Source organism: Loxodonta africana, chromosome X (assembly GCF_030014295.1).
Source record: "Loxodonta africana isolate mLoxAfr1 chromosome X, mLoxAfr1.hap2, whole genome shotgun sequence".
Classification (NCBI taxonomy): domain Eukaryota; kingdom Metazoa; phylum Chordata; class Mammalia; order Proboscidea; family Elephantidae; genus Loxodonta; species Loxodonta africana.
This window is the reverse complement of record NC_087369.1, coordinates 47,005,096-47,032,835: the sequence shown is the minus strand read 5'-3', so window position 1 is coordinate 47,032,835 and position 27,740 is coordinate 47,005,096. Positions and strand designations below refer to the sequence as shown.

The 27,740-nt window shown below is 38.1% G+C and overlaps 1 protein-coding gene across 10 annotated transcripts in view; it reads right to left on the bottom strand.

Annotated features, from left to right (window-relative positions):
• Nucleotides 1-27,740, bottom strand: part of USP9X (ubiquitin specific peptidase 9 X-linked) — a 135,896-nt gene that overhangs the window by 97,555 nt on the left and 10,601 nt on the right. Inside the window, exon 1 of one of the 10 annotated variants that reach the window (XM_064278154.1) lies at nucleotides 26,048-26,187. The exons of the other annotated variants lie outside the window; for them this stretch is intronic. The gene's annotated coding sequence lies outside the window, so the exon portion shown is untranslated. Of the gene's footprint in view, nucleotides 1-26,047; nucleotides 26,188-27,740 lie in introns of those variants that run through there. 10 annotated transcript variants of the gene reach the window in all.

Below are 27,740 nucleotides of genomic sequence, written 5' to 3'. Positions count from 1 at the left end.
AAAAAGTGTACAACTCACATTTTATCACTGGCACTGGGTTGGGGGTTGGATAAGGGCATTATAAATGGTTTTTAAACATGCTTACACAAGTGGTTTTAACATAAACTTGAAAACTTTGAGAAATTTTTCTTGGAGAGAGTTCAAACTATGTTACAACCCCAATACAATAAAATTTGTCATGTGACCTCAGCTCTCCACTTTTAGCAAAGTTTTGGCCACAGGCATTCCGGGAGCCACACCTGGGCTACAGGCCACAGCTACTTAACAATGGGAATCCTTCTTTGCACCGTGAAAAGCAAAGGCATCTAGGGGAAGGAATGTCACCAAACTCAATTCTACATTCATTAGACCAGTGATTCTCATCATTAACTGCATATCAGAATCACCAGAGGTGATTTAAAACCACTGACGCCCAACTCCCTCTCTCCAGATGGAATTAATTAGAAAATTTGGGCGTGAGGTCTAGGCACCAATACTTTTCAAAATCTCCCCATGATTGAGTCTAATGTGCCACCAGAGCAAGAACCTCAGCTTACTGATTATAAGCATTTGATTATAAATTAGGTGCCCACAACTCCCATTTTGCCCAGAACAGTTAACTCACTTAAACCCAGAGATGGGTTTCTAACTCACCGGCAGAGAAAGAGAGAGGATTTCCCACAAGCATTGTTAAAGTTTCACTTCTATGTTTTCTAATCATTTCCTGGCTTGACACACTAAAAACCAAATATACCCCATGATACATAAGACATTGTCACTGGGTGTCATCAAGTCAATTTTTGACTGATAGTGACCCCATGTGACGCAGCAAAACTGCCCCACAGGGTTTTCTAGGCTGACCTTTACAGGAGCAGATTGCCAGGTCCTTCTCAGACATACTAGGGTTTATCTGCTTCAATAATAGTAATATTCAATTATTTCTCACCAAATACTTAGGTGAGCAAAGCATCAAACATCTGTAAAGCACAACCGGTTTTCAAGTGCTTTCCTGTAACTTGTTTAATTTGATCCTCATACCCGCACCCAGTCTATACAGTACAGAAACCAAAACAAAAAAACCAAACCCATTGCCATCGAGTCGATTCCGACTCATAGCGACACTACAGGACGGAGTAGAACTGCTCCAGAGTTTCCAAGGAGAACTGCTGACCCTTTGGTTAGCAGCCATAGCACTTAACCACTATGCCACCAGGGTTTCCTGCAGTACAGAACTAAGGTATTATTATCCCCATTTTACCAAAGCAGAAATAAGAGCAGAAGGGCTTGCCCAGGTTATGCAGACTCTTCAAGTTTTCTATCCTTTCACAAAAAGTAGAGTACCTACAACTATTGGTCTCTACTCGTATGGAGCAAAAGAGAATGAAGGAAATCAAAGGCTCAAAGAAGAAACTAGTCCATGGAACTAACAATCCACATGAACCACATATCCTCTTCTAACCTGAGACCGGAAGACCTAGATAGTGCCCGGCTACCACTGCTGACCATTCTGACCCGGGACACAACAGAAGGTAGCGGATAGAATGGGAGAAATATGTGGAACAAAATTCAAATTCCTAAAAAAAGGCCGGACCTACTGGACCAACAGAGACAAGAAGAACCCCAAAATTATTGCCCTAAGATAACCTTTGAACTCAGAACTGAAGCTATTTCTGCAGGTCACCTTTCAGCCAAATAATAGTTTGGCTTATAAAAAACTAAATTACCCATGAATAATACTCCCTTAAACAATTATATGAGGCCAAATAGTCAACATTTACTGAAAAGCAAAAATGAGAAGGCAAGGGGGGGGAAGGGAAACTAGATCAATGGTAACAGTACAAACAGAATGGAAATAAAGAATTCTGACACACTGTGAACATTGCAATCGATGGCATGGAACAATTTGTATAAAAATTGTTAATCTGCTGCCTTTGATTCTGAATTCGACTCATACCGAACCTATAGGGCAGAGCAGAAACTGCCCCATAGGATTTTCAAGGCTGTTTTCAGAAGCAGACTACCACATCTTTCTCCTGCGGAGCAGCTGGTGGATTCAAACAGTAGAACTTTTAGCTAGCAGCCAAACACTTTAACCACTGTGCCACCAAGGCTCCTAAAAATTGTTAAAAACCGAACCCATTTCGTCAGGTTCATTCCAACCCTACAGGACCGAGTAGAACTGCCCCACAGAGTTTCCAAGGAGTGCCTGGTGGATTTGAACTGCCGACCTTTTGGTTAGAATCCATAGCTGTTAACAGGGTTTCCAAAAATTGTTGAAGAGGAACCTAATTTGCTGTGTAAACTTTCACATAAAACATTATTTAAAAAAAAAAAAAGGTAAAGGGTACCTTATGCCATGTAAAACAAATACATCCAACAGGAATAATGAGGTAAATGTAAACAACAATAGTATGAAAGTGTTAGAGGAATATGTTTAAAACAATGTCTACCCTCTAGGCAAACTGCAGAAGCATCAAGAGAGCTTATACATTTGTTTCTTTAAAAACGTAAAAAAACAGGACAGAATATCCATAACACATGTGTCTAAAAAATTACCAAAAAATAAGAAAAAGGAAAAAGAAAAACAAGCAATAGATATGAAAAGTCTCAGAAAAAGAAATACAAGTGACAAATGAAAATGAAATAATAATACCTAACTTGAAAATAAAGAACCCTGGTGGCACAGTGGTTAAAGCACTCTGCTAAGTACTCTGTTCTATAGGGTCGCTATGAGTCAAATCAACTTGACAGCAGTGGGTAATTTGAAAATAGAGTTTTTCACGTGCTAAGCACTATCTGAAGCACAACAAACCTACGCAACAGAACTGCTATTATTCCCCTTTACAGGTAAGGAGAGCACAGAGCACCAAAGTAAACTGCCTATATCAGTACCAAGTGACAAAACAGGATTCTAACATACGGAGCCCACAGCTCAACTGCTACCTTATACTGCGCCTCTTAACTTCATTAGTAATCATAAAAGTACAAATTATAAAAACGAGACTTTTTTTCCCTGCTCAAATTGGCAAAAAAGAAAAAAACATGCTTAAGGCTGTCAACATCAAGTACTGGCGAGGCTAAAGGAGCCCCTGTGGTGCCACAGTTAAAGCACTCGGCTGCTAACCTAAAGGCTGGTGGTTCAAACCCATCAGCCACTCCATGGGGCAAAGACTTGGCAGTCTGCTTCCATAAAGATTTACAGTCTTGGAAACTCTATGGGGCAGTTCTACTCTGTCCTATACAGTCGCTGTGAGTCAAAATCAACTTGATAAGAAGGGTTTGGCTTGGTGAGGCTAAGAACAGACACAGAAAGCTCTTTAACACATAATGCAAAAACACAAGTTAAATAATGCTGTGATTAAGCAGTCTCTTTCATTTTTCTTTTCCATTTTATATACACCTACATTATAAAATTTTAGTGAGAGGGAGGCAAATTTAAAAAAAAAACCTGAAGAAACTTGCTTATCACCTTTCTTAGCTGTTTGGGGTCTATTAAAATCTATTTGAGTAATTTTTTCTTACTGCTCAAAATATTTGCTACAAATTCAACTTCACTTTTCTCTACTTCAAATTAGCTCCAATTTCTTCCTTTTGTTTCCCAGTCTGGACTTGTGATCCTGTTGTCTACCTTCCCCAATGGATGATGCTTCAATCATCATCATACCCCCTCAATCTCTTTCTGGATGACCTTTTCTTAACCTGTAAATATACCTGAATCTCCCCTACTAAAAATCACCAATCTCTGTCCTCCTCTTTCCCCAAAAGTCCAAAAAGAATGTCTCTGCTTCCTCTTTTACTTCTTCATTCTCTCTTATTATCCGGCTTGTGTTAAACTACCAAATTTGCATTAAGCCAGAAGGTTTTATTGAGATCCATGAATGAGTTTGAAGATTAACTCCCATACAAAGCTTTGTGTGGATTCGCATCTGAGGGGAGGGGAGAAGGTCTGCTTCACAGATCACTGGCTTCTCAGTTTTCATTCTGTTTGCCCCATTCTCAGCATTAGACTCAATTGGTTGTCACTTCCCTGTCCTCCCTTCTTGACATGCTGAGCTTCCTTGGCTTATGCAATCCTAGACTCCCGGTTTGCTTTCCTTTCTACTTCTTTTCAAAGGGATGGGAGAGAGTAGCAAGGAGTGGCGATGTAGGTGATGAGTGCAGTTTTAAACACAAACTAAAGTGAAAACATTCACTAGACAGTTGGCTCTACCGGTCTGGAATGAAGGCAAACCTTGAGGATCTTGAACATGTAGCAAATTATTTACAAAAAGTAGGAGACTGATTCAATGGCATCATCCCGGAGTCTTTTGCAAATAACACAACCTCCATCCCTACCACCACCTGCTTAGCATGAGGTCAACACTCTAAGGGGCAGCTTAGTATATCCCCAAGTGTGATACAAGTCAAGGGGAGGACCCTGAGGTACATTAAAGTAGTACTCTTTAGATAAATCTTTATACTTTACACAGAATCTGCAGTATTTGTTCTACAAATTAGAAAACTGAGGCTCTACAAAGTTACATGTAACTTAACCAGAGCACAGGTAGAAAGTAAACAAGCCCCAGAATTCTATTACCTTATCCACTAAACCAACACTATATCATTTCCTTAAAAAAAAAAAAAAAAAGCAGTCTTTCTATACTTAAAAATGGCAAACTTTTGTTATATACATTTTACCATAATTTAAAAAGAAAAAAGGCTTTCTAACCTACACTACATTGTATTGAATGCTCCCTAACCTACATTACATTGTACTGAATGCTCCATTGCTTTGCAATCCTTTTGCATTTGGAGATCATTTGAGCTAAATTATTTTACTATTATACCCTTGTGTTGTTTTGTTTATGCCCAATCTCTCTCTCTCTACACACACACACACACACACACACACACACACACACACACACACCCCTCCCAGTAAACCCTCCATCTATAGACAAATCAAAAATATCTAACAAAAGGAGACCGTGGTGATAAGCAATTAAGAGGCTGGTAGCTCCATGAGAGCAACAAGCTAAACCTTAAACTAGCTAGAAGGTTAGCAGAAAACCAGAGAAAGAGCTAAGAAAAGTCCTCCTGGAGTTGTTTTAAAAAAAAAAAAAACTTCAAATAATGGCCTCAAAGATTACTTCAGAAAGCAGCCAGAATTTAACTGGATCAGACCACAGGACAATTTATGTCCCAGGGTATCAACTAAAACAATAGAGCACTGTGGCAGCAATTAGTGGAGGAAAACATTTGCATGTGATACCAACAGAGGCAGATAACAGAAAGAGCACAGAAGGACACAAAGAAAGCCTTTCTACAACTACTGTCATCCCACAGTGACTGTGTGCATGTCTAAGGCTGTGTCCTCTGAAGTGTGACCCCACAGGCTGCACATTATGGGGGGATAATAGATTTCACTTAAATAGTCTCTGGGTGGCACAAACAGTTAAATACTTGATTACTAACCAAGAGGTTGGTGCTTCGAACCCAACCAGAGGCGCCTGACAATCTGCTTCCGAAAGGTCACAGCCTTGAAAACCCTATGGAACACAGTTTTACTCTGAAACACATGGGGAGGCATGAGATGGGATCAACTTGATGGCAACCGGTTTTTTTTTTTTTTAATATCCAACCAGTCACCAAACAAATAAGGAACACCACCACCACCACCCGAGGGACTGGTGGGAGGAAATCAGTATCCAGAGTTGCTACATTATATCTAAAAGGTCTAGTTTTCACCAAAAAAAAAAGGGGGGAGCAAGATATGACAAGAAAGAACAAAGTGTGGAAAATACACAGGGAAAAAAAATTCCTACCTTTGTGAGAGTCCAGGTGTCAGACTTAGCAAAAGATTTCAAAGCAGCCATTATGACTATCTTCAAAGAACTAAATGAAACCATTCTTAAAGCAGAAAAGGAAGGTATGATGACAATGTCTAAACAAACTATCAATAAAGACAAATTTAAAAAAAGAATCAAATGGAAATTCTGGAGTTAAAAGTACAGTTACTGAAATGAAAAAAAAAATCACTACAACAGTTTAACGGTAGATTTCAACTGTCAGAACAAAGAATTGATGAACTTGAAAATGGACTGATAAGAGACTATACGATCTGAAGAAGAGAAAAACGAACAGCGCTTCAGAGAAACATGGGACACCATTAAACATACCAACATACGTGTAATGGAAGTCCCAGAAGAGGAAAGAAAGGAGCAAAAAAGGTATTTAAAGAATGGCTGAAAACTCAATAACAATGAAAAATAACCTATGCACCCAAGAGGCTCAAATACCTCCAAGTAGGATAAATTCAAAGGGACCCAGAAGTAGAATAAATGCAGAGTCCCAGGCTGAGACACACCATCAAATTGTCAAAGGCCAAGGAGCGAATCAAAGAGAGACTCCTGAAAGCAGCAAGAAGTAATTCATCACATACAAAGTATCTTCAATAAGATCAACAGCCAATTTCTCATCAGAAAACATGGAGGCCAGAAGGCAGTAGGATGACATATTCAAAGTGCTGAAAGAAAACCTATCAAGAATTCTTCAAAAAATGAAGTCAGAGATCCCCTTCTGGCATGAGAGTATGAAGAACTCCATGGACCCAGTTCCCGGCAAAACTGGTGAAAATTATTTTTTAAAAAACAACCATTTAAAGTCTCTGGAGACAGAAAGGCCCACATAAAAGACTACATCAGCCTGAAACCAGAAGAACTAGATGGTGCCCGGCTACAATCAATGAGTGCCCTGACAAGGAACACAACAGAGAACCCCTCAGGGAGCAGGAGACCAGTAGGATGCAGACCTCAAATTCTCCTAAAAAGACCAGACTTAATGGTCTGACTGAGACTAGAAGGATCCCAGAGGTCATGGTCCCCAGATCTTCAGTTAGCCCAAGACAGGAACCATTCCTGAAGCCAACTCTTCAGCCAGGGATTGGACTGGACTATAAGACAGAAAATAACACTGGTGAGGAGTGAGCTTCTTGGATCAAGTAGACACATGAGACTATGCGGGCAGCTCTTGTCTGGAGGGGAGATGAGAAGGTAGAGGGGGCCAGAAGCTGGCTGAATGGACACAGAAATACAGGGTGGAGAGAAGGATTGTGCTGTCTCATTAGAGGGAGAGCAACTAGGAGTATATAGCAAGGTGTATATAAATTTTTGTATGAGAGACTGACTGGATTTGTAAACTTTCACTTAAAGCACAATAAATAAATAAAGTCTCTGGAAATGGTCAAGGAAATGAAGAAACATCTATTCAAGAAAATCTACTCAATTCGAATCCATGTGAATGAACAGCACCATATATGATGTACTGTTGGGCCTATAACATAACAATGTAATATGTTTGCCAATAACAACACAAAGGACATAGGTTGGAACAAAGCTATTCTGGTCTAAGGAAATGACTCCAGATGGTAACTTGAAACTACAGAACAAATGACATGAACCGAAACTGATAAAATAAGGTTAATATAACAAAAGCTTCTTTAACAGTCCTAAAAATATATGCAGTAGTAATTGTAACATATTGCTGGGTTTTGTAACATTATGTGTTTAATATATATAACGGCAATACCACAAAAGGGGGAAAAACAACATTCCTGTACCTTGCTGTTTGAGGAATAACATTTCTGTATCTCACTGAAGTTAGCATAAATCTGAAGCTGATTCTGATTAAGATGTATATGATAAGCTGGAGAGCAATCACTAATCAAATCAGCACAGACAAAAAAGTGAACAATTCATTAAGTATGAATGGATTAAACATCCCACTCAATAGGCAAAGACTGTCACACTACATCTGAAACAAAAAAAAACAAGATTGAGTGCTATGCTGTCTACAGGTGACATTCTTTAGGTTAAAATATATATATATCATACAAACAACAACCTTGAGAAAGCTAGAGTGGTTATACTAGTATAAAAAACAGACTTTAAAGACCAAATAAGGTTACTACACATAAAGACATTTTATGATGAAAGGGACAATCTAGGAATAAGATAAAACAATTATAAAGATACGGGCAAAAGACATGAAACAAAAAAAAACTGACACGAAGGATAGGCAATTCAACAATAGTTGGAAACTTCAATATCTCGCTTGCAATAACGAGATAACTAAGCAGACGTTCACCAAAATGGAGATTTGGAAAACACTATATAAACGAACAAGACAAAAAAATCCTTACAACGTTCCACCTAACTACAGCGGAATATATATTCTTCTAAAGTACACATGAAACATTCTCAAGGGCAGACCATATGCTAAGCCATAAAAAAAACCTCAATATGATTGAAATAATACAAACTATGTTCTCCAACCACAATGGAATGAAATTAGGAATAACAGAAAGAAACGTAGGAAATTCCTAAGTTAAACAACACACTCCTAAAATCAATTGATTCAAGGAAAATTAGAAAATACTATGAGATGAATGAACGTGAAGACACAACACACTAAAACATGTTATATGAAACATCCACAGTAAGTAAATACACAGACAAAAATCAGGGGCTGGGGAGGGGGGAATGGGAAGTGACTGCTTAATAGGAATGGTGTTTCCATTTGGGGTGACGAAAATGTCTTGACACAAGATAGAAATTACAGTTGAACAACACTGTGAATATACTAAATGCCACTGAATTTCACACTTAATGATTAATGGTCAAATTTTATGTTATATGTATTTTATCTCAGTTTTTTAAAAAGCTTTAAAAAAATCAATTATATTGAGGGAAAATTCTTACCAATTTTAGTTGGTCACCCCACTTTGCTCGTGCCCCTGATCATTCTCCTGAAGGCCCAGCTGAGCTCCTGTTTCCCAGTGACCTTGGGCAGGTAAATGTGTATCTCTATCTCCAGCTTCCACGTAAGAGTAATACCTACCTAGCTAGGGATGGCAGGAGTCCCTGGGTGGTGCAAATGGCTAACATGTCTGGCTGCTAACTGAAAAGTTAGGGGTTCGAGTCTTCCCAGAGGCACCTCGGAAAAAGGCTACACGACAAACAGAATTAAGGAAACAATTCCATTTATAATAGCATCAAAAAGAATACTTAAAATTAAATTTAACAAAGTGCAAAACTTGTACACTGAAAACTATAACACTGCTTCAAGAAATTAAGACACATAAAAATATTCCATGTCCAAATATCAAGACTTAATATTCAGTTTAAGAAACTCAGAATAGGCAAAGCAATCTTGAAAAAGAAAAACAAAGAGGATCCTCTACTTCCTAATTTTAAAACTTACTACACAAAGCTGTAGTAATCAAGTTCTGGGTACTGGCATAGGATAGATCAATGGAATGGAATCAAAGAGTCCAGAAAGAAACACTCACATGTATGGTTAAGTGATTAACATAAAGGGTGCCAAAACATTTCAATGGGTCAACAATAGTCTTTTCAACTAATAGTGCTGAGACAAATGGACATCCACATTTAAAAGAATGAACTTGGGCCAATTCCTCACATCATACACCAAAAATTAACTCAAAATGGATCAGAAACCTAAATGTAAAAATTAAAACTACAAACTCTTGGAAGAAAACATAGCAGTATGGTAAATGTCAGTGGCCTTGGGTTAGGCAGTGATTTTTACATATAACAACCAAAAGCACAAACAACGAAAAAATAAATCCATTTGACCTCATCAAAATTAAAAACCTTTGTGCTTCAAATGACACAAAAAGAAAATGAAAACACAACCCACAGGATGGAAGAAAATCGCTGCAAATTACGTATCTGATAAGAGTCTAGTATTCAGAATATATAAAGTACAACTCAAAAAAAAAAAAAGCCCCCACACTAAAAATTGGGCAGAAGATGTGAATAAATTTGTCCGAAAAAGATATGCAAATAGCCAATAAGCACATGAAAAGATGTTCATCATTAGTAATTAGAGAAATATAAATCATAATCACAATGGGAAATCACTTCACATCTACTAGGATCACTATGGAACCCTGGTAGTGCACTGGTAAAGAGCTACGGTGAGCTACGGCTGCTAACCAAAATGTTGGCAGTTCGATTCCACCGGCCACTCCTTGGAAACCCCTAATGGGTAATGGGGCAGTTCTACTCTGTCCTATAGGGTCTCTGAGTTGGAATCGACTTGACGGCAACAGGTTGCTTGATAAAGTGAAGGGTCACCAAAAAAGAGGAAGGCCCTCAATGAGACGAGTTGCCACACTGGCTGCAACAATGGGCTCAAACACAGTAACAATTGTGAAGATGGCACAGGACCAGGTTGCGTCTCATTCTGTTGTACACAGGTTCACTACTAGTCGGAACCGACTCGACAGTACCTCACAACAGGATCACTATAATAAAAAAAGTATTGGTGAGGATATAGAAATTGAAACACTCATATACTGCTTGTGGCATTATAAAACAGTACAGTCACTTTAGAAAACAATCTGGTAATTTCCCCAAAAGTTAAACACACAGTTACCATATATATGACCCTGCAATTCCACTCCTAGGTATATAATCAAGAAAACTGAAAATGTATGTCCTCGCAAAAACTTGTACACAAATGTTCATGGCAGCATCATTCATAATAGCCAAAAAGTGAAAACAACCCAGATGTCTGCCAACCGATTAAAGAGATGAACAAAACATGGTATACCCATACAATAGATTATTATTTGGCAATTAAAGGGAATGAAATAGTAATACCTGCTACAACGTGGATGGACAAAAGGTCACATATTACATGATTGTATTTAAAGGAAATACCCAGAACAGGCAAATCTAGAGAAAGAAAGACAAGTGGTTACCAGAACCCATAGGGAGAGGCAAAATGGGAAGTGACTGCGAATGGGTACAGGTTCTTTTTTGAGGTGAAAAAAAGGTTTTAGAATTAGTCTTGATGGTGGCATATCTTTGTGAACATACTAAAAATTACTAAACTGTACACTTTAAAAGGGTAAGTTGTATGGTATGTGATTTGTATCTCAATAAGATTGCTATTTAAAAACACACCCAACACATACTTTCATATATGTAACCGAAATTCCAAGCAAAGTACAAAACAGGTAAGAAAAAGGGAAACTTAATTATCTCTGATTGTAGTAGACATGATTGTCTATGGAACATCTCAAGAAACTCCTAGAACGGGATTTTTAGCAAGGTTACAAGATACACAGTCAACTCACAAAAATCAACAGTATTTGTATACATTAGTAATTTTACACTTGGAAACAATTTAAAGCATGATACCATATGCAATCATTCAGAAGAATATAAAATACTTAAGTACAATCTAACAAAGCATATATAGGACCTGCACTCTGATGAAAGAAGAATTTAAAAAATGCAGACATAACATGTTCATGATCAGAAGACTCATTATAGTACAGATGTCAATTCTCCTCAAATTGTTAAGTTTAACACAATTCCTATCAAAATCACAGCAGGATTTTTTGTAGACATAGATACCTGGTTAAAAAATCTAAATGGAAAGCAAAGGAACTAGAATATAGCTAAAAGATTTTTGTGAAAGTACTAAGTGTGAACACTTACACTGCCCAATTTTAAGGCTTACCATATACAATCAATTCTCATTATTCATGGCAATTATGTACTATGAAGTCCCTGTGAACACTGAATTAGCAAATACTGATCCAGCTTTGTGCATGGGGTGAATCAAATTTTTCTCTGCTCTATACATACACTATCTGCAAAAGACCATGAAAGTGCCACTAGTATTGATTTTGCAATTACAACTAAATTTTTGTGAGTAGGCAAGTTCTCAAATACAGAATCCACAAATAATGAAGATCAACTGTAGCTACAGTAATGAAGACAGTGTGGTACCTGCAGACAGGCAGACATACAGATCAATGGAACAGAAAAATAACATATCCCAGGAAACGATCCACACAAGTATAGCCAAATGATTTTTTTTTTTTTATTGAGCTTCAAGTGAACGTTTACAAATCAAGTCAGTCTGTCACATACAAGCTTATATACACCTTACTCCATACTACCACTTACTCTCCCCCTGAGTCAGCCCTTCCAGTCTCTCCTTTCATGACAATTTTGCCAGCTTCCAACCCTCTCTACCCTCCCATCCCCCCTCCAGACAGGAGATGCCAACACAGTCTCAAGTGCCCACCTGATACAAGTAGCTCACTCTTCATCAGCATCTCTCTCCTACCCACTGTCCAGTCCCTTTCATGTCTGATGAGTTGTCTTCGGGAATGGTTCCTGTCCTGGGCCAACAGAAGGTTTGGGGACCATGACCGCCGGGATTCCTCTAGTCTCAGTCAGACCATTAAGTTTGGTCTTTTTATGAGAATTTGGGGTCTGCATCCCACTGATCTCCTGCTCCCTCAGGGGTTCTCTGTTGTGCTCCCTCTCAGGGCACTCATTGGTTGTAGCCGGGCACCAACTAGTTCTTCTGGTCTCAGGATGATGTAAGTCTCTGGTTCATGTGGCCCTCTCTGTCTCTTGGGCTCATAGTTGTCGTGTGACCTTGGTGTTCTTGTTCTTCATTCTCCTTTGATCCAGGTGGGTTGAGACCAATTGATGCATCTTAGATGGCCGCTTGTTAGCATTTAAGACCCCAGACACCACATTTCAAAGTGGGATGCAGAATGTTTTCATAATAGAATTATTTTGCCAATTGACTTAGAAGTCCCCTTAAACCATGGTCCCCAACCCCCGCCCTTGCTCCGCTGACCTTTGAAGCATTCATTTTATCCCGGAATCTTCTTTGCTTTTGGTCCAGTCCAGTTGAGCTGACCTTCCATGTATTGAGTATTGTCGTTCCCTTCACCTAAAGTAGTTCTCATCTACTAACTAATCAGTAAAAAACTCTCTCCCACTTTCCCTCCCCCCGCCATAACCACAAAAGTATGTGTTCTTCTCAGTTTATACTATTTCTCAAGATCTTATAATAGTGGTCTTATACAATATTTGTCCTTTTGCCTCTGACTAATTTCGCTCAGCATAATGCCTTCCAGGTTCCTCCATGTTATGAAATGTTTCAGAGATTCGTCACTGTTCTTTATCGATGCGTAGTATTCCATTGTGTGAATATACCACAATTTATTTAACCATTTATCCGTTGATGGACACCTTGGTTGCTTCCATGTTTTTGCTATTGTAAACAGAGCTGCAATAAACATGGGTGTGCATATATCTGTTTGTGTGAAGGCTCTTATTTCTCTAGGGTATATTCCGAGGAGTGGGATTTCTGGGTTGTATGGTAGTTCTATTTCTAACTGTTTAAGATAACACCAGATAGATTTCCAAAGTGGTTGTACTACTTTACATTCCCACCAGCAGTGTGTAAGAGTTCCAATCTCTCCGCAGCCTCTCCAACATTTATTATTTTGTGTTTTTTGGATTAATGCCAGCCTTGTTGGAGTGAGATGGAATCTCATCGTAGTTTTAATTTGCATTTCTCTAATTAGCCAGATGATTTTTAACAAAGGTTTTAACAAAAGCATTTCACTGGAGGAAGGATAGACTTTTCAAGAAATGATGCATCAACAGGTCAAAAATGAATACTGATCTAAATTTCTCATCTTATAAAAAACTTATCTCTGAATGGAACGTATCTGCATGTAAAACTATAAAACTTAGAAAAAAATATAGAAAGTGTTCAAAATCTATTATCTGGCAAAGCATCCTAACACATGACACCAATAGCACAATCCACAAATGAAGGGAGAAAAAAAAATCATTAATCAAAATTAAAAACTTTTTTGTTCTGCAAAACACCCTACTAAGAGGATGAAAAGAAAAGCCAGCCTGGTAGAAAGTATTTCTAAGTTATATAAGGGCAATGGGTTCTGGGTTTTATACCTAACAAAGAAAATGTGTAAACTCAAGATTAAGAAAATAACACAGTATTGGGGAAGCCTGCACAACTTGTACAAGGCAAGGTCACGGATGCTCCCTAGACACATCCAAACTCCCTGGGCTGAGGGCTGTGGGAATCGTGGTCCCCGGGAATACGTAGCTCAATTGGCATAACATAGTTTATAAAGAAAACGTTCTACATTCTACTTTGGTGAGTAGCATCTGGAGTCTTAAAAGCCTGTGAGCACCCATCTAAAATACTCCACTGGTCTCACCCCTCCTGGAGCAGGAAGAATGAAGAAAACTAAACACACAAGGAAAAGATTGGTCTAAAGGACTAACGGATCCATATACCACAGCCTCCACCAGACTGAGTCCAGAACAGCTAGATGGTGCCCAGCTACCACCAGTGACTTCTGACAGGTTATCACAACAGAGGGTACCGGGCAGAGCTGGAGAAAAATGTATAACAAAATTCTAACTCAAAAACAAAGACCAGACTTAGTGGCCTGACAGAGTGAAGAAACCCTCGGAGTATACCCCCCAGACATCCTTTTAGCTCAATAATGAAGTCACTCCCGAGGTTCACCCATCAGGCAAAGATTACAAAAAAGATTAGACAGGCCCATAAAACAAAACAAGACTAAAGGGGCACAACAGCCCAGGAGCAAGGACTATAAGGCATGAGGAGACAGGAAAGCTGGTAATAGAGAACCGAAGGTCGAGAAGGGAGAGTGTTGACATGTGGTGGGGTTGTCAACCAATGTCATAAAACAATATATATGTGCTGTTTAATGAGAAACTAGTTTGTTCTGTAAACCTTCACCTAAAGTACAATTCAAAAAAAAGAAAAACCTAAGTGCCCATCAACAGATGACTGGATAAATTATAGTGCATACACACAACGGAATACTACACAACAATAAAAAACAATGATGAATCCATAAAACATCTCACAACATGGATGAATCTGCCGAGTGAAATAAGTAAATCACAAAAGGACAAATATTGTATGACATTAGTTGGGAGTATTATAAAAACTCATTAAAAGATTTACACCCAAAAAAATATTCTTTGATGGTTGCAAGGGTCGGAAGGGATGGAGAAAAAAAATCACTAACTAGATAACAGACAAGTGTTAACTCTGATGAAGGGAAAGACAATACACAATATTGGGAATGTCAGGACAGCTTGACCAAGGCAAAGTCATAGAAGTTTCCTAGGCAGATCCAAACATCTTGAGGGACCGAGCTGCTGGGGCTGAGGGCTGAGGACCACAGTCTTGGGGGACATCTAGGTCACTTGGCATAACGCAGCTCAAAAAGAAAACGTTCTACATCCTACTTTGATGAGTAGCATCTGAGGTCAGCGGTCAGATGTGAGCAGCCATCTAAGATACATCCGTTGGTCCCATCATGTCCAGATCAAAGGAGAAAGAAGAAAACCAAAGATACAAGGAAAATATTAGTCCAAAGGACCAATGGACCACATGAACCACAGCCTCTACCAGCCTGAGCCCGGAAGAACTAGATGGTACCTGGCTACCACCACTGACCACTCTGACAGTTATCACAATAGAGAATCCCAGACTCAGTGGGAGAAAAACATAGGACAAAATTCAATACAAGTCCCCAAAAACCACTTCTCTTCAAAAAATACCAGCCCTCCAAACAATAGGCATTCAAACATATACATCGAAAACATCAATGAAAATTTAAGAAGTGTTAAAAGCATCAATATTCAATAAATACTATCTACATTTAATCTATTTCTAATCAATGATATAAGCAGATAAGATAGAGAAGGGAGAAACTAGGAGAACGGAAATGAGGGCAGAAAGAGAACCAAGAAGTGGGAGAAGCAGTGGGCAGAGGTGACAGGACACTCAACATTTCCTGAGCGTTTACAATGTACCACCTGTCATTTAAAGCTTTCTGATCTATTAATTTAATCTTCATGACAATCCTAAGAGATAAAAAAAAAAAAGTAATCATTATTTGCATTTTACAGATTTAAAAAACCAGGAGGAAAATAAAAAAAAAGTACAGAGAGGTAACCAAAGATGAAATAGTTCAATAGGAAACAAATCTAGACTTCACATTCAGACACACTAGTACCAAACCCTCTGTTCCTCATCACCTTGTTATGCTACTTCACTATTTTTGAGACCGCAGAGGGAAGTGCATGACTTCATCAATCCTATCAAGTGTTAATCAAGCCATCTTTAAAAGCCTCATAAAATGATATGCCAGAAGTATAAGAAAGGCAAGTTTTTAATCAGATATACATGAATTTAAACTTCCACTCTGGCACTTACTGAGTGATCTCAAGCAAAGTTTCCAAACCTCTTTGGGACTCAGTTTCCTCACCTGTAAAACGAGGGTACAAAGCTGTTACCATGATGATTAAATGAGACAATGATGATCTTAAACGCCAGGTGTCCAGAAGTATTAGGTCCCTTTCCTCTCAAATAACATTCCATTGGAGAAGAGCTCTAAAGGCAACTATTTGTTATTTAGTATTGACGATGAGTTTTGTAGTCAAAGACGGTCAACATGAAGTTTGTTCTGCTTCACGTACTTCTGTAACGGGTTTAGCTCACTGGCAAATGCCAGTAACACACCTGCAAGTCACATTAGTTCATAAGCAATCCCCCTCCCACAACTCATTAATAATTTGCACTCCCAAGTAACAGCAGTTGAACAAGGCAGGACAGGGGTGGGGGATGGGGGGTGGGGGGATACATGTCTGGACAGGATGCTCATTCACCCAAACATTCTTCTGGGCTCATTTTGGCCACAAGCTGTCCTGGAAGTACTTCCGCAGTTTTCCCTGATCTTTATACATTTTAGTCTTGTCTCCCTCTCTGTAACCTAAACACTTTCTTATACCTCTCCCCTTCCATCGGGTTGTCTTTTATCTTTTTAAGTCCTATATTTACTATAGTTTGTCAGAAATTTTGTATCTTTTTAATTGTGCCATTTATTTTATTAGCATTTCTATTGTTCTTGTTAGTGCCCTGACTTCATAGCTGCATAGCTTCTGAGTCATCAGTTTGCCTATTTTTCCCCATGAGCCCTGTTACTTTTTGGTGTATAATTTTGCAGAGATGAGGCTTTTCAACAATGCGTATATTGCAATATAACAATGGTTAATCTACAAATATCAATTTTTTCTCTCAAGGCGGCTAATACTTGTCTACTCCTGAGTTGTTGTAAAGCTTTAACGAAGAATGTATGCCAAGTGGGAGACAAACAGAAGGCACCCTAAAATGGTAGGTGTTATTCTAACAAGCACAGGTTATTTCTCCCTTGAAATGCTAATTAAATTATTACCCTCTTGACATTTCTTATCTTTGAACCGTCAGAAGCTCCCCTATCAATATGATCTCCAGAGCAGCCCGAGGAAATTTTTTCTCCCAGCCATAAATTCCCAGGATTCTTTGCTTCTCATGTACATACACAGCACAACCGCTTAGGCTGATCTTTAAAAATAAACAGCCTCAACAGTTTTACTGAAAGTAGCTGTTTTCATTATTCTATCGCATTAACACAGAATCCTACCATACTTGAAATAGTTTTTCCTACTTAAATACCTTACCATCTGTAAGACAATTCATAGCACCATTCCTGTCAGCAATTTGTGCTGGCTCTGAAGAAAATGTGACAATAGGGAGCTAGGAAACCCAGTAACAAGGTATGAAAGCATGTGGTGCTGTACAATTTACTAATGATCTGCTGAATGAAAAGAACAAATGAAGCACCCTAAAAGGTAGAAATATGAATGTATTTTCCATTTATTAAATAAGGAAATAACCTAGTAAAAATGGAGTTGGAGTCCCAGCTCCAGTTATCTTACTTAAGTGCCAGATTTCTATCAATACGAAGCTAGCTCGAGTTTGCAAATTCTGGTCCTAGCTTAACAGAATTTTTAAAACTAATCTACTTATTATTTTAATGCTACTTCATGTACACAAAAATGAATTTAGGATTAAACTCCTTATGATTATTGCCCTTATACAACAGCAACACCAAAGCAAATTTACAAACTAAATACCAACAAAACTATTAATATTATGTGACAGATGGCAGCATATATATACTACTGACTACTAAGGCATGGGGCCCTGGTGGCGCAGTGGTTAAGTGTTTGGCTGCTAACCAAAAATTTGGCAGTTCAAATCCACCAGCCACTCCCTGGAAACTCTATGGGGCAGTTCTATCCTGTCCTTTAGGGTCGCTAAGAATCTGAATCAACTCAACAGGAACAGGTTTTGGGTTTTTTTGTTTTTGGCTAAGGAATAGGTTGCTTTGCATTTTGCATGGCTATACTACTACCATCATAGTCCACATGGAAGACTGAACTCTACTTCTAATTGAATCACCACACCACTCTGTACACATGGTACGTTATGACATCATTTGCCCTTGGCACCAAAACAATCATGTGTTAATTCGACCTCTGTTGTTCTCATTATCCCACAAATCAAGTGGTACAACTAAGCACCGATGCATTAAAAAAACCAAGTACTGAAATAGTACAGCAGTTCTTGATTATGAGGCAATTATCCAGGTAGTCCAAAGGTACACATACTAATGTTTAAGAATATCACAAAAACGAAAACAGACCCAAGTTTGGGAAATACTAGTTTTAACTTAAGCACAAAATGGGTACCAAAGAGATTTTTAGAAGGCAAGAACCTTACAAGAAATGGGGGAGAGGCACACAAAGAATATTATAATTTAGAAATTAACTACTCTAAATGTTGGAAATACTGCATCTAATCTCCCCTTGAACATTTTCTGGTAGAACGCTGTGAAGCTCGCTGCTGTCAGCAAAAACGTCTTTCTTCTACTGAGTCAAAAAAATCTCTTGCCCTTGTCACTAGTTCTGCCCACTGGAAGAAGTTCATATTCACCATCTTCTACATTATAGTCCTTCAAAATTCTGAGCTTGAAGGTGTACGTATACCCCCGGGTCTCTTTTCAGAGAAAAATACATTTTTATGTAAATATTCCTTCATTTATTAAATCCACCAAAGGATGTATGATCCCAATAAATTCCTTTCCCTAAATAAATCAACCTAGTAATAATAAGCAAATTACAGCAATGTTGACTTAAACTATTAGATGCAAGCCACATACCAATGTCACAAAAGGTATGCCTACTTATCAGTCTACACTTTGTGGAAATGATAGGTTAAGACAAACTACTCGAGTTATCTGTTAATAGCTTTCACCAAGCTTATCAAAATTAACACTTTTAAAAGTTACTAATCTAATTATGAAATGTTGACCTAACATACGAAAAACATTTTAGGTTAGACAGACTATTAATAATTAACATTTTGGATGGGCATCCACCCAGTGGGTGCTCTTTTTGCCTGAATTTTCCATAACCAGATGGGGTAAGTCACAAACGTAGACAGTAAAGAATATGAAAAGAAAACTTAAGAATCTGAGATTTCTTCTAGTCAATGATATTATCTTCAAGGAGATTACCTTCACCTATTTTTTTACCGTATGTGATAGTTTTTATAGCAGCTGTAATTCACACACCAAACAAATCACCCATTGAAAGTATACAATTCAATAGTCTTTAGTATATTCAGAGTTGTACAACTATCACCATAAACAATTTCAGAACATTTTTTGTCACCATTCATCTCTGTTCCCTCCACTTGTCCCCCAGCCCAGCTAATCTACTTTCTGTTATGTATAGATTCACCTATTCTGGACATTTCATATAAATTAAATCGTACAATATGAGGTCTTTACGACTGGCTTTTTTCACTTAGCATGTTTTCCAGGTTCATCCATGTTGTAGCATGTTATCAGGACTTCATTTATTCTTATTGCCAAATAATATACCATTGTATGGATGTACCACATTTTATTCATTTATCCGCTGATGGACATTTGGGTTGCTCCTGTAATACGGCTTTATACAAGTAGGCTGCATTAAGAGATCAAAGAGAAAAAGAATCCTTTAAGTCTATGTCTTTGGACAGTTAACCTTAAGGGTTCAAAATAACACTGTGCAATACACCATGAAGGCTAGTAATCGAATCCAAACAGAAAAAAATCTCAAGTGGAAGCTATTATCAAGTTACTGAAAATAAATTTTTGTTAAATACAAAGTTGAAGCAAAAATGAAAACACTCAACATTAAAATTTTAAAATGTAATGTACAAAACACTAAAAATAAAACATTTACATTCAATTATGGCACTTTCTTTTCCTTATTATATAATGGAGACACTATCATCAAATAAAACAAAGAGGCCAGAGATCAGCAATTTTTGGGACAGAAGATCACAAAGGAAGTTAGAAGCAAAAGAGCTAAAGGCAAGAGATCCTCATCTTTAAAATGGGAAAGTTGCATGCTAACATCCTTTCCACTAACTGTATTTTACTAAAGAGAAAATCCAAGTGCAAGCCTAAAAGTGGCAACATTGGTAACAAGGAAAAAATGCTAACAAAGGCACAACGAAAAAGAAGATGGAAAGAGCTTACATGCAGTACAGAGCTCACTCGCTCAGAGATTAGTATATAGTATACAGTATATAGTATATTTTTTTACATAGTATATAGTATAGCGGTTACGAGTAGACATTAATATACGGTATGTGGTTAATACTCTTGACTGAAGCTAAACTGCCTTAGTTTCAATTCCTGTTCTGCCACTTAACTAGGTTACGTTGTTGTGGTTAGTAGCCCTGGAATCAATTCCAACTTATGGCTAACCCATGTGTATAGACAGAGAACTTGCTCCAGAGGGTTTTCAAGTCTATGACCTTTCGGAAGCATATCACCAGGCCTGCCTATGTGTATAGACAGAGAACTTGCTCCAGAGGGTTTTCAAGTCTATGACCTTTCGGAAGCATATCACCAGGCCTGCCTTCTGAGGTGCCTCTGGGTGGGTTCGAACTGACAATCTTATTGGCTAGTAATCGAATGCTTAACTGTTTGAGCTACCCAGGGGCTGCCTTAACTAAGCATACAAGTGGACAAGTTCTTAACATCTGTGTCTTGGTTTCTTTATATATAGAATGGGATAGTAGTATCTACGTTTTAGAATTGTTGTTAAGAATAAAAAGAATTATATATGTAAAGTGCACAGTTCTTCACACATAGGTACTAACAAGCATCATCTATTGTTATCTATGAGAAGTTTCCAAAGTAGAATAAGAGAATATCTAAGAATTAAATTAAAAACCTGTAATTTACAGTAGAGAAGGACAATGTGAGTACCAAGGAAAGACATCCAAGTTAGACTTGGGATATGCTCAAATATTAAAGATAAAACGCTATCTGAGATTTGCTTCAAAATGGAGGGAGTAGGTAAAAAAAAGAGAACAGCCATGAGTTGAAGGGGAAATGGGGGCTTATCAATGTGTTTGATTTTTTTCCTTAATAAAAAGCTTGGAAAAGGGGGGAAAAAATTAGATGAGGGTACAGAAAATCATGAAAGCTTCTCAGAAGAGGTAACATTTGAGTTCAATTTTGAGGAATAAGGCCACGTAACTGAAGGAGGGGGAGGCATAGAACAGTACAGAATGGCATCTTGCAGCCAATGAAACAGTAGTTCAAAAGAGTTTACCAAAAACCCAGCACCAATCAACTCATGCATAGCACAGCCTGGTTTCTCCTACCTCTGTCCTTAGAAGTTAAATTTTAAGATGACTTGGCCTATTCAAAAAGTTCACTGTAACCTGATGATTAAAACATGCAATCATATTAAAGTAAATCAGGCATTCTTAAGGGTACTCAAGGATATCTTTATCCCTGCCCATTCCTTAAAACACATTTATGTAAGTGAAGTCTAGTTAAATAACAAAAGGTGGTGGTGATTAAAAAAAAAAAAATTCTATAAAAGGGGTAACTTTTTTTTTTTTTTTTTGGTAACATTATAGGGAAGTGGATACTCTAAGGTTCACTAACTCATCTTCCTTTACCCCAAAGTGATGTTTTGAGACAATCTTAACTTGCACCACCTAGGACCAGCCCTTTTGCACTTACTGACGTGTAAAATGAGAATATTAGCCTTACCTAACACAAAAGTTGGTCTGGGGACCAAATAAAATTTTGGGTAAACATTTTTAACCACTAAAGCAAGAAAACCCATAAAATCCTTCAATATACTATTTCCTGACTTAAATTTTTATTTTGATCTTTTAGCAAATATTGAATGCCTATTCTGTGCCAGGCCCTAAAAAGACAGTAGTAAGCAAGACTTAGTTTCTACCCTTAAGGAATTTACAAGCCTAGGACCCCTGAATGGGGCAGGATAACAAGTTCTTTAAAATGAGTTTGACGAATGTTAATTTTACACATAAAAAGAATGATAGCTAAGCTTTGACGTTTGGATGTTGAAAAAAAAAAACCTGGACCTAAGAAATGGATGGTGTCCAGCTACCATTACTGAACATTTGATCAAGGACCCAACAGATGAACCCTGATCAAAAAAAGGAAAAACGTGAAACACAACTACAAGCACCTGTGGAAACCAGACTTACTGCATCCACTGAGACTGGGGAACTCCTTAATCTAATGCCTGGAAATTATCTTTAAACCTTGAACTGAAACTATTCTATGAAGCCATCGTTAACCAGTTTAGCTCAATTAACAAAGAATGCTTGTTATAAAGAATTATCTACATCAGTTGAAACTGACAACGACAACAGTTAATCTAAGGCACGGATGAGAACTTTAAAGTGCAGAGTCCAAGTTAGTGGTGATGAACCAGTATGGGTAGAGATAATGAGAATGCTGACAAAATATGTATGTAACCAGTGTTTTTGAACTGTTCATGTAGAAATTGGGAATAGATGTATGTTTGGTTGTATATATTGCCACCAAAAAGAAAAAAGTTCTGGATAGTGGAACAGACGCAAAATTGAATAAGCTTCCAGGTTCATTTCTACAGGCCACATTTTATTCTGAAGCACTGAATCTCTAAAGAGCAAAGATCTTTCCACACAGACATTCCAAGCCCAGTATGCTTTAAGTATACTTACTTTTAATTATCTGGAATATTTAACCCCCTAACGATTATCGTTATTATAATCAATTAAGTACATGCAAAAAAAATCTCTTATTTCAAAGAATTCACTCAACCAGTGGTTTTGAGCTACAGAGACTTTAAACCACCTAATGGTCAAGTTTCAAATTTTATAGGTAAGCAAGAGGTAAACAGCCAAATGAACAATAAGCATATGAAAAGGTTCTAAACATCATTGCTGCTGTTGTTGTTAGGTGCCATGGAGTTGGTTCCGACTCATGGTGACCCTATGTACAACAGAATGAAATACTGCCTGGTCCTGCGCCGTCCTCACAACTGTTGCTATGTTTCAGCCTGTTGCTGCAGCCACTGTGTCTGTCAATTCCTCTTGTTGAGGGTCTTCCTCTTTTTTGCTGACCCTCTACCATCATTAGACATGGGCAAATGCAAATTTAAGCTACCATGGGGGGGAAAAAAAAACCCAGTGCCGTTGAGTCGATTCCGACTCATAGCGACCCTACAGGACACAGTAGAGCTGCCCATAGTTTCCAAAGAGCGCCTGGCAGATTCGAACTGCCGACCCTTTAGTTAGCAGCCATAGCACTTAACCACTACGCCATGAGATGCCCTGAAGCCTCCCACTAAAATGGCTAAAATTAAAAGGACTGACAGTACTACATAAGTGTTGATGAGGATGTGGAGCCATAAAACTACATTATCGTACCATCAGTTGGTATAACCAACTACTTGAGAAATCTGTTTGCCAGAGCCCTGGTCGCACAGCAGTTAAGAGATTGGCTGCCAACAGTAGGAATCCACCAACTGCTCCTTGGAAACCCTGCAGAGCAGTTCTACTCTGTCCTACAGGGTTGCTATGAGTTGGAATAAACCAGACGGCAACAGGTTTGGTTTTTTTTGGTAGTACACCTACTTACAGCTAAACACTCATATATACCTTTACAACTCAGCAATTCCACTCCAGATTGTATACCAAAGAACCACCAAAAGACATAAACAAAAATGTTCATGACAACACTTTTATATTAGTGAAAACACTGAACAACCCAAATGTTCATCAACAGAATAGATAAATAAATCATGATATATTCGTACAGTGGAATACCACGTAACGATGAAAAACAAATTAATGAATCGTGTTAAATAAAAGAAGCCAGACACAACAATACATATTATATTGTTCCATTTACACTATGTTCAGAACAGGCACTGAGAGAGACGTCAGAATAGTTTGGAGGGGACATGAGGGAGTCTTCTACGGTGCTGGAAATGTTCTGTATCTTGATCTCAATGCTGGTTATACAGATGTATACGTTTCTAAAACTTTAGCAAGTTCTACAATAAGATATGTGCACTTTAATGGATATGAGTTATACCTCAATTAAAAAGTAAAAATTTTTAATAGATAAACCACTCAAAGGATGTGTCAAACTTTTCTTGGCAGCTTAAGGCACTGGTTCTCGAAATGTGATCCAGAGACCTCTGTGGTCTGTGAAATCCTTTCAGAAGGCCTGCGAGGTCAAAATTATCTTCATAGTAACGATAATACTAAGACACTTGTCATTTTCACTGTCATTCTCTCACAGGTGTACACTGTTTTCCAGAGGCCATGATGTATGACATCACAAATGACTGAAGGCAGAAGCAGGTAAGTGAATCCAGCTGTCTTCTATTAAGCCAGATATGAGAGATTTGCAGAACCGTAAAACAAGGCCACTATTTTCTCACTAATTTTTGTTTGGAGAAGTCATTTTTCATACAATATTATTTATTGTAACATGTACTGGGTTTTGTTATTTTTAAATGTATAAATTTTTTAAGTTTCTCCATTTTAATACAGTAAATATCAACAGACATAACCCTACTTAAGGAAAAGCTCTTTGGGGTTCCTAAGAGTATAAAGGAATCCTGATACCAAAAAGTTGGAGAATGGATAGCCTAAGAAATACAACAAAAATGATGAACTTCTTCTGCTAGTGGTCTTAAAAAAAGTCTTAGTGATGAAAAACGAGGCATCAACATTTTCTCTGAAACCATCTGTGCCAGACGTTGAAATCACTGCTACTATATTTATCTGTGTACTTTCATCTTCAATTCAGAAAAAACAATTTCCCCTATTATGTACTTTCCCTAGCAGGCTAGATCACTTTTCAGTAGCAGTAATGTTCTTAAAGCTTGACCTAGACTTTAAAATTTGACAAAACTTCAAACTGCTCTATCAGTGGAAAACTTACATCCCTGGCCATGAGTCTGTGGTCCCTAAATTCACTCCATAAGCTGTTGGTCAAGTACATTTTACCCAAAGAATTCTCCTAGACTGACTGATTAGGGGAGGGCGATTATTATATATTACCCCTCCCGTTACTTTTTGATGCAACAACTCCTAAGCCCATTAACCTTTTACCTACATTTGAAAATTTCTCTTCTTTAGACTCCTTCCAGCTTTTCCACATCTCTTGGGATAACAGCAAAATTTAAGAACTCTTTAAAAAAAAAGCTTTTAAAAGTTATTTCTTTTCCAACACCCTTGGAGAGCAACTCTACAGAACTGCCCTATACGGTTTCCAAGGAGTGGCTGGTAGATTCAAACTGCTGACCTTCTGATTTAACCACTGTACCACCAGGCCTCCTAAAAGAGATTACAACAAAATTTAAAAACTCAAAAAGAAAAAAGTAACTTTAAAAGTCCTTTCTTTTGCAACACCCTTGTTTTCAGGTAAGAATTGTGAGGACCCAAGAGGTTAGTTAAGTGAGTATTCACACAGATCAGTGGAAGAACTGAGCTAAAACACAGCCCTTCAAGTTCCTAGTCCAGCAGCTGTCCACTAACTACCCTACCCTAGTCACACTTAAAATACTAACATTGTTCATTTTAAAACAAAAAAACTTCCAAAATAGGAAGCAGTGAAACCACTGCAATTCTCTAACAATAAGATTATGCACTTATTTCTGTATATCAAACTACTTTAAAAGTTATAAAACAATACCTTCATGCAAACTATGGAGCTCCTACAGTTAACACTCTGGATTTCAGACCCTAGTCCTCCCGCTGGGGGAGAGGAGGAACGCGTTCGCCTTGATAATCTATCCTTTAGGTATAGAAGCCATATTGGGAGAATACAGTCATTCCATAACTCAGACCCCATCTCTCTTTATGACTTTCAAGAGACTGAAGCTCTCAGTGGGGAGAGAAAATTAGAAATGGAGATTTGAAAGAGTAGGGGAAGACAATACAGATGGTTTACCTCTTAGCTGAGTATTTCACTCAGTTACAGAGAAGCTGAAGTCACATTAGCAGCATTTCTCTCAGACAATGGGAGCTCCATGGATCTCATCCCTTTACCCCGTTTCCTACATCATTTTCTCTTATCACCTGTTAAAAATACTGTCTCCAAAAAAAAAGGAAAATTAGTGTTTCAACTCGCCTGCTACCCAACTCTCCCCCAACACATCCTCTATGACGCCATTAGAATTATCTTTCTAAAGCAGGCACAAATCTCAAAAAGTTAAACACAGAATTACTATTAAAAAAAAACTCGTTGCCATCGAGTCGATTCCAGCTCATAGCGACCCTACAGAACAGAACAGAACTGCCCCATAGCCTTTCCGAGGAGCGCCTGATGGATCTGAACTGCCAACCTTTTAGTTAGCAGCTGTAGCTCTTAACCACTACACCACCAAGGTGACCCCAGCAATTCCACTCCTAGATATATATACTCAAGAGGCTTGAAAACTGGGACACAGAGATACTTATACACCAATGTTCACCGCAGCATTTATTCACAAAAGACAAAAGGTGGAACAACTCAACAGGTCCACCAACATATGAATGGCTAAACAAAATGTGGTATATACATACAATGGAATGTTATTCAGTCATAGAGAAATGAAGTTCTGATACACACTACAACATGGATGAACCCTGAAAACCTCATACTGAGTCAAATAAGTCAGACACAATAGCACAAATTTGTATGATTCTACTTATATGAAATATCTAGTACAGGCAAATACATTGTTGTTGTTGCTAGCTACCATCAAGTCAATTCTGACTCACGGTGATCTCGTGTGCAGAGCAGGACTGCTCCATCGGGTTTTCAAGGCTATAATCTTTTGGATGCAGATCACCAGGCCTACCTCCCAAGGCTCTTCTTTCTGGGTGGGTACAAATCACCAATCTTTTCGCTAGTAGTTCAGTGCTTAACCATTTGCACCACCCAGGAACTCCAAAGCTGATGAAGAATATTTGGAAATGGGTAACAGTAACGGTTGTACAACATGGTGAATTTAAGTCACTGAACTGTACACATAAAAATGGTTGAAATGGCAAATGTTTTGTGATTGCCACGATAAAATAATCTTTTTTTTTTTTTTAAAGATACAAATCTAATCACGTCTCCTTTCACTTAAAGCTACAGCTTATTACCCTAAAAACAAAAGTGCCCCAACATGGCACTCAAGGACCCTTGCTATCTATCTTCGTTCAAACTACCCTTCTAGTCTCACCTCCCATTGTCCCATTCCTTCCCAATATCTCCAATGTCCCTTCCATAGTCTCCCAGATTTTCTCTGGAAACATACTTCCTTTCCTCCATCTCAAGTACACAGTTCTTAATTTTGAGGGAGTGGAATGCTACTGGCATCTTGTGAGTAGAAGCCAGGGATGTACAGGACAGCACCCCAAAACAAAGAATTATCTGGCCAACAAAAAAGTTAATCGTGTCAAGGCTGAGAAACCCTATCTCAACTTGCTCTCTCTGCCCAACGTCCCTGCTCTAATTCATAAGGCCACCAAAATAGAACACATCTGAAGACCAGCAAACCTTACCCAACACAAACTAGAACAATTTTTTCATCTCTTCTACCACTCCATTTTCACACCTCTATTTAATATAGCACTTATCACACCAAGTAATTGTCTGGCCCACTACAGCTTAG